The sequence below is a fragment of the Elephas maximus genome, chromosome 22 (assembly GCF_024166365.1).
Source record: "Elephas maximus indicus isolate mEleMax1 chromosome 22, mEleMax1 primary haplotype, whole genome shotgun sequence".
Taxonomy (NCBI): domain Eukaryota; kingdom Metazoa; phylum Chordata; class Mammalia; order Proboscidea; family Elephantidae; genus Elephas; species Elephas maximus.
Window position 1 is genome coordinate 3,175,918 of NC_064840.1, and position 7,130 is coordinate 3,183,047.

Consider the following 7,130-nt stretch of genomic DNA (forward strand, 5'->3'; position numbering starts at 1 on the left):
CCTATCCATACTAAAGGACAGTAAGAAGGCCACCCATTGTGTTTTTGTAATACAAGTATAGAAAAACACAACTAAATCTTGCCAGGAGAGTTGAGCTCAGTTGAAGGCAGAAGCCCTGTATCACTGGTTCTGTTTGGGTGGAGGCGTGCCTTGGGTTTACAATTAAATAAAAAGGGTTGGAAAGCAGTGTTCGTAGTACATTGTCCTCCCAGATACAGTTGATGTCTTCAGGATATAGTGCAAGTTAAAACCATTAACCACTGTTGTTAAAAAGTAGATTTTCTTGGTAAAAAATTTAAAGGAGCCCTGGTAGCCTGGTGGTTAGGAGCTTGTCTGCTAACCAAAAAAAGGTCTGCAGTTTGAATCTACCAGCTGCTCCCTGGAAGCCCTAGGGGGCTAGAGTTTCTGATAAGGAATTTATAAGGAAAGGAAAAAAAAAAAAAGATTGCATTTGGAGAACCCTAAAGTCCTTTCCTGCGCTCAGCCGTCAGGTGTCCACACACTGTCCAGTCAATGAAATTTCCACTTCTCGAGCGTCAGGCCCTCCCACCAGCAGGCACGCCGTTGGCTCTGGAGCGCTGACGGTCATATTTCACAGAAACAATAAGGAAAAGCAGGAGGGTAGCTCCTTGAATAGCCGCCAGAAGAAAAAAGTAATAGTTCAAGTAAAGGACTTTAGGGTTCTCCAAATGCAATGCTCTGGGTGGGATGGAAGGTACGGATGCAAGACCGTGTTCGCTCTCGTCCTCCTCTTCCTCCTCCACTACCCCCCCTCCAGTGCCGGGGGTAGGGGCGCAGCTGGGAGGAGGTACTGACTTGCCTCACTAATTGGGGATATAGCGGAATAGACCCTTGATGGTCATAAGGAAAATTCTGGAAATTAGTGGAACGATTGACAAAGTGATCAGGGTAACAGCCTTTTAATATTTCAGCGGAGTTTTGGTGGGTCATGACCTGAGTTCACGCTGTGGCAGTAAAGAGTAACAGTGTATAAATACAAAAAGCCAGTAGGCTGTCCTGGCATATGTGTGTGCCCTGGAAACTTCGCTGCCTGTCTTTAACCTAACCGGCTCTGATGGCCCTCGTAAAACAAACGTTAGTTCACTCTACCTGAAGACGCACACCAGCTTTCTTCTCACTGAGGTCAGGCAGGGCAGTCTCGGGTAGGTTTAAAGAGGAAGTTTGGCTTAAAACGGGAGCACATCAGGCCTGTCGCTGGCCTTCCAGGGCGGTGGCGTCTGCTTTCTGCTTGCTGAAGGGACTTTGGAGCACCTTGTCACTTTAACGTCCAGAGGTTGAGCTGCCCTTTCCCCTGTAAACTGAGGCAGGCATTAGTTACACTCTCTCCCATGGTAAAGTTTTAAAACATCGAATCATTTCCAGATTGCATTAGCCCTTACAAATCTCTGGTCGCTTCTAAATTCCAGGTCATAAAAAATGGATGATCTTCAGTATTCCCAGATGGTCTTACTTGGTCACTTGGAAATCAAGCCCCGTTAAGGAAAGCGAAGTACCGTAACGAAGTGAAATTGCTGTGCGCCACAAAGTGGTTCAGTATTGTTAAAACAGACCAAGTCATTTGGGGGGAATTTTCAAATACAATGAAGTCACTTAAGTAGATGCTGTCTAAATGTTGAGTACAGCACCTTCCTCTTTTGGAAACAGTTCTTTTTAAGGGAAATAATACCAAAAGAATGCTTTGTTGGACTAGAATATATTGAACAAATGAAAAGCATGAATTATAAAGGCAAGAAAAGAAAAAAGCAGCCAAACAATATGAAGGTGGCTAATGACATCAGAAATCAGAATTTGCTCATTTCCACTGGCGATAAAAGATGGGTGGGGTTTTCACTTCAGTGGCTCTGTGTCCCCAGCTTCTCTGACGCAGTCAGAGCTGCCCTGTGAATCACTGCCTTTGATCAGTGTGCTAACCCTCCTCATGGCTGTCTGCGTGGAGCACCCCACCCATTAATCAGTTACTTCTCATCAGCCTACGAACACTGCCTGGACCTAAAGCACTTCCCCAGACAGAAGTGAAAAGGGGGCTTCTACGTGACTCAAACTCATTGCTTTCAAGTCAATTCCAACTCATAGCGACCCTACAAGACAGTAGAATTGCCCCATAGGGTTTCCAAAGAGCAGCTGGTGGATTCAAACTGCCGGCCTTTTAGTTAGCAACCGAGCTCTTAACCACTGCACTACCAGGGCTCCTGTGTGTGACTGGTCAGACATTGGCTGGGGAGGCGTAAGTCTGGCGCGCTCAGCAGAGAGACGCTGTTGAAGTCTGAAGCTAGAGAGCTCAGCGAGGACGTGGGTGTTGAGCGAGCTGGGACCCTGACGTTGCAGGTCAAGGAGCGGAGGTGTCTTGGAAGCCGATGGAAGGAGGCGTCTCTGGGAGCAGGGAGAGGCCAGCCCTGTGGGATGCTCCTGCTGAGTGAAGAGTGCAGAAAGCTCTGTATGGTCTCCGTGACACGGGGGGTGCGAGGGGCCCAGGCTCTCTGTTCCGAGGGCGTGGTGGAGCGTGACTAGAGAGGTGGCACCCAGCTGGTTAGGAGAGAAGGTGGAGCCAGAGCACCAATAACTGGAGGAACATTGCCCTGGAGGGAGTCGGAGATGGGAATGGTAGCTGGGGGTCGATGTGGGGTCAGCAGAAGCATTGACTTTTTTAAGAATGGAGAAATGAAAATAAGCTGCTTAGGGAAGTCCAGCATCTGTGTAAAGTGACTATTAATGTTGTGGGTATGCGGGGTTCTAACACAGCCTCGATGCCTGGGGTGGAGGCTGGGCTCTGGAGTCACTGAAGGCTGAGCTGGGCTAGCAGGTGCCTTATCGGCACCTACCGTGGAGCAGGGTCCTGGGCCTGGAAGAGGACCCACCTGTGCCGGACACCATTCAGGGAGACACTTGTCTGTGTCCTCACCCTGTCAGCAGAAGCCTAACAGAAACACAGGGGCCACAAAGGAGAGGGGGACAGAGGGGACCCAGTCAGACGTGGACGTGTGAGATTGGTTAGGCATAAGCTCCTCGTTATAGACCCCTGTTAGGACTTGTCCCAGGAGGGAAGTCAGTGGCTGGGCTACTGGGTTGAATTGTGTCCCCCTAAAATTCATATCCACCTGGAACCTGCAGTGGTGCTCTTATTTGGGAATAGGGTCTTTGCAGATGTAAGTCAGTTCAAATGAGGTCATAACTAGATCAGAGCAGGTCCTAGAATCCAGTGTGACCGGTGTCCTTAGAAGAGGGAGATGTAGACACAGATACCAGGAAGACCACCATGTGGAGACCAGCGGAGGTTGGTGTGGTATAGTTACAAGCCAATCAAGACCAGGACTGCTGGGAGCCACCAGGACCTGGAGGAGGCAAGGAAGGCTGCCCTGGAGCCCTCGTCGGGAGCCTGGCGCTGCTGACACCTTAATTCAGACTCCAGGCCTCCAGAACCCTGAGGCCCTACATTTGTGCTGTTTTAAGCCCTCCAGTTGGTGGTAGTTTTTCTGACAGCCGCAGGAAACAGAAACAGCTGTTTTCTGTGGCTGCTGTGACAAGTTACCACCAACTTCGTATGAAAACACGACATTTTTTTACCTGATAGTTCTGGAGGTTGGAAATCCAACACAGGTCTCCCTGGGCCAACATCAAGGCTTCGGCAGGGCTGTGTTCCCTCTGGAGGCGACGGGAGAATCCAGCCCCGGGCCTTTTCCAGCCTCTGGGGGCCACCTCCAGTCCTTGGCTGGTGGCCCCTTCCTCCATCTTCAGACCCAGCAGTCTGCGTCTTCAGGTCTCTCTTGGACACTCGGCCCCTCCCCTCCTCAAAACCTGCAGTGGCCGGCAGAGTCTTCACACTGTGGCACCGGCCCTGACGTCCTCTTCTGCCTCCCTCTTCCACTCCTAAGCCCACCCAGACAATCCAGGATGACCTTGCCACTTTAAGGTCAGCTAAGGTTTTAATGAAATGAGCCCTGGTGGCACAGCGGTTAAGTGCTCGCCCACTAACCAAAAGGTCGTTAGTTCAAACCCAACAGCCCCTCCATAAGAGAAAGATGTGGCAGTCTGCTTCCGTAAAGATTCACAGCTTTGCAAACCCTATGGGGCAGTTATGAGTCCTATGGGGTCGATACGAGTCAGAATTGACAACAATGGGTTTGGTTCTAATGAGCAACCTTACTTCATCTGCAGCCTTAAAATCTCCCTCTGCCACGTAGCTCAACATGTTCACAGGCTCTGGGAGTAGGGTGCAGACGTTTTTGGGGGCCATTAATCTGCCTACCTCAGTGGGACAGGAACCAGCCGTGGCCAACTGGCAACCCAACTTCCAGAATGTTGAAGCCACATGTGCAAGGTACTGGCATGTCACTGAAGTTCACGGTAAATCAAAGTACTTTTCCCACATTGGGCAGATACGCTAAGATTGCTCCCTCTAGGAAAGACAGCACAAAGAGCCAACGACAACAACAACAAAAATAGATCAAGAAGACGGCGTTCTATGCTGTGTATGACTGCTCCTATGATGGGTACAGATAAGACCATGGCCAAAAGTAGCACAGAACTAGAAGTGTCTGCAAAGCCTTTCCAGAAACCAGAAACTAAGCCATCAGACTCCCTGAAGGTGGCACATTGGCCGGAAGACAAGTGCGATGGTGAAGTCTTGCGTCCTTCTCAGTTTGGGCCCAGGACTTCAACTTTCCTACATCCCAAACGCAAGAATGTTTCTGAAGTCAAGGAAATTACAGCAAGCCATTCATAAAAATGGAAAGTTCCAACGCTTGCTCTGCTTATCTCACATATTAAACGGTCCTTTATCATCAGCACTGCCCTAACTGGAATCCTGTCTTCCCCAGACAGAAAGCTCATCTCCTGCTCGCACTGCAGCTTAAAACCCATCAGGGAAATTGGACGGAGTGCGGGGCTGTCGCTAAGTGAGATCTTGAGGGCAAAAATACGCTGATCGTAAAAGGCTTTGCTGCTGCCAGTGCTTTTCTGTGGAGGCAGTGGCCCTCTACACAGAAACCCCAAGTAGGCTGGATGACACGTGAGACGGGACAAGATGTGTACGCAGGGGGTGGGTACCTGGAGTGTTGAGACCCCCCCTCCTCTGGCCTGAAACATAAATGACAGCTCAGGGCCTGGGCTGTCGGACCTGGGGGCCCCCATACCCAGTACCTCCTGCGTGCTTCCTTGAGGAATCCTCAAGTCAGCGGGGACCCCACCCACTTGCTTATATCTCTGATCCCACTTAGGTTCTTTGCAGTGCTGGGCTGCATGCGTAGTTGTCAACCAGAGTGAAAACAGCTATGCAATGGGAGTTACATCACCAGTTTTCCAATCTGCGCCAACCGTCTGGGCCCTGGTAAGTTCACCTCGCGGTGTTTCTTGCCAAACATCTGGAAGAGTTCACCACCCACTGGGGGCCTTCTTTTTTGTAAGGACTGGATGAACAAGAGGACATTAACCAGCCACCAGGGCCCGGAACGGACCAGAAGGTCAAGGCAGGGCTGGCCCTTAGAAATGGAGCCACATGGGTCTCACTTCTGGTGGTCTCTTAAAGCTAACTGTGTTTCTTGGGAGCAGGCACTAGGCCCTGAGTTTTTTTTCTGTTTAACCAAAACCAAACCCAGTGCGGTTAAGTTGATTTCAATTCATAGCGACCCTATAGGACAGAGTAGAACTGCCCCATAGAGTTTCCAAGGAGTGCCTGGCGGATTCAAACTGCCGACCCTTTGGTTAGCAGCTGTAGCACTTAACTACTACGCCACCAGGGTTTCCATTGGAGGGCTATAGGTCACATCAGGGTTGCAAGCCAAATACGGCCCTTCCAAGGTGTCCCTGTCCTAATCCCTGAGACACATGACTTCACACGGTTAAAGGGGGCTTTGAGATGTGATTCAGTAAGGCTCTTCAGATGGGGACATTCTCTTGATTATCTGGGCGGGTGGGTCCCTTGTAGTCACAGGGTCCTTGTAACTGAAAGACGGAGGCAGGAGAGTCAGTCAGAGAAGGGTGTGTAACCGAGGAAGCAGGGTGATGCCCTCGGTGGTGGGGGTCACTAGCCACGGAGTATGCTGGCCTCTAGAAGCTGGGACAGGCAAGGAATGGGCCCTGCCCTAGAGTTTCCAGAAGGACCCAGCCCTGCTGACATCTTGACTTCAGCCCATCAAGGCCCACTTCAGATTTCAGCCCTCCAGGCCTGTAAGAGAATGAATTTGGGTTGTGTGCAGCCGGTATGTCTGTGGTAATAAAGGATATGTAGTGAGACTCCTCAGCTGCGCTCATGTGATTTGTAATGTTTCCTGAAGCATGAGAAACAAGTGACTATCCGTCATGGATTGAATTGTATCCCCCCAAAACATGGGTCAACTTGGTTAGGCCATGATTCCCAGTATTGTGTGGTTGTCCTCCATTTTGTGATTTTAAGTTTATGTTAAAGAGGATTAGGGTGGGATGTCATATCCCTGATCCAATGTAAAGGGAGTTTCCCTGGAGTGTGGCTTACACCACTTTTTATCTTACAAGAGATAAAGGGAAGCAAGCAGAGAGTTGGGTGGGGAACTCATACCACCAAGAAAGCATCACCGGGAGCAGAGCACGTCCTTGGATCTGAGGTTCCTGTGCTGAGATGCTCCCAGACCAAGGGAAGACAGATCCATCACAAGGACCTTCCTCCAGAGCTGACAGAGAGAGAAAGGCTTCCTCTGGAGGTGATACCCTGAATTTGGACTTCTAGGCTACTGGACTATGAGAGAATAAATTCATCTTTGTTAAAGCCATCCATTTGTGGTCTTTCTGTTATAGCAGCACTAGGCGACTGAGACGCTATCCCACCACAACTCTCAGAAAACTCAGCATTCGTTCCAGAACTTTCCAAGTTTGGGAAACATGGGGCCTCTCTTGACTTAAACATTCCTCCATTGTTGAGATGGCAAAGGGATCCTGTATCTCAGAGCCAAGACTAAGGGACTTCAAAAAACTCCATAATCAAGTTAAGTATTATTTTAATGCAGTGTTTCTAAAGGTCAAGATTAATGCAAATATTACTGAAAAAGAAGAGCAAAGTGGGAGCCCTGACTCTAACTCTGCCTGATTTTAGAATCTATTATACCTCCACAGTAGTCAGAACAGCCTGGTACTGGTATGAC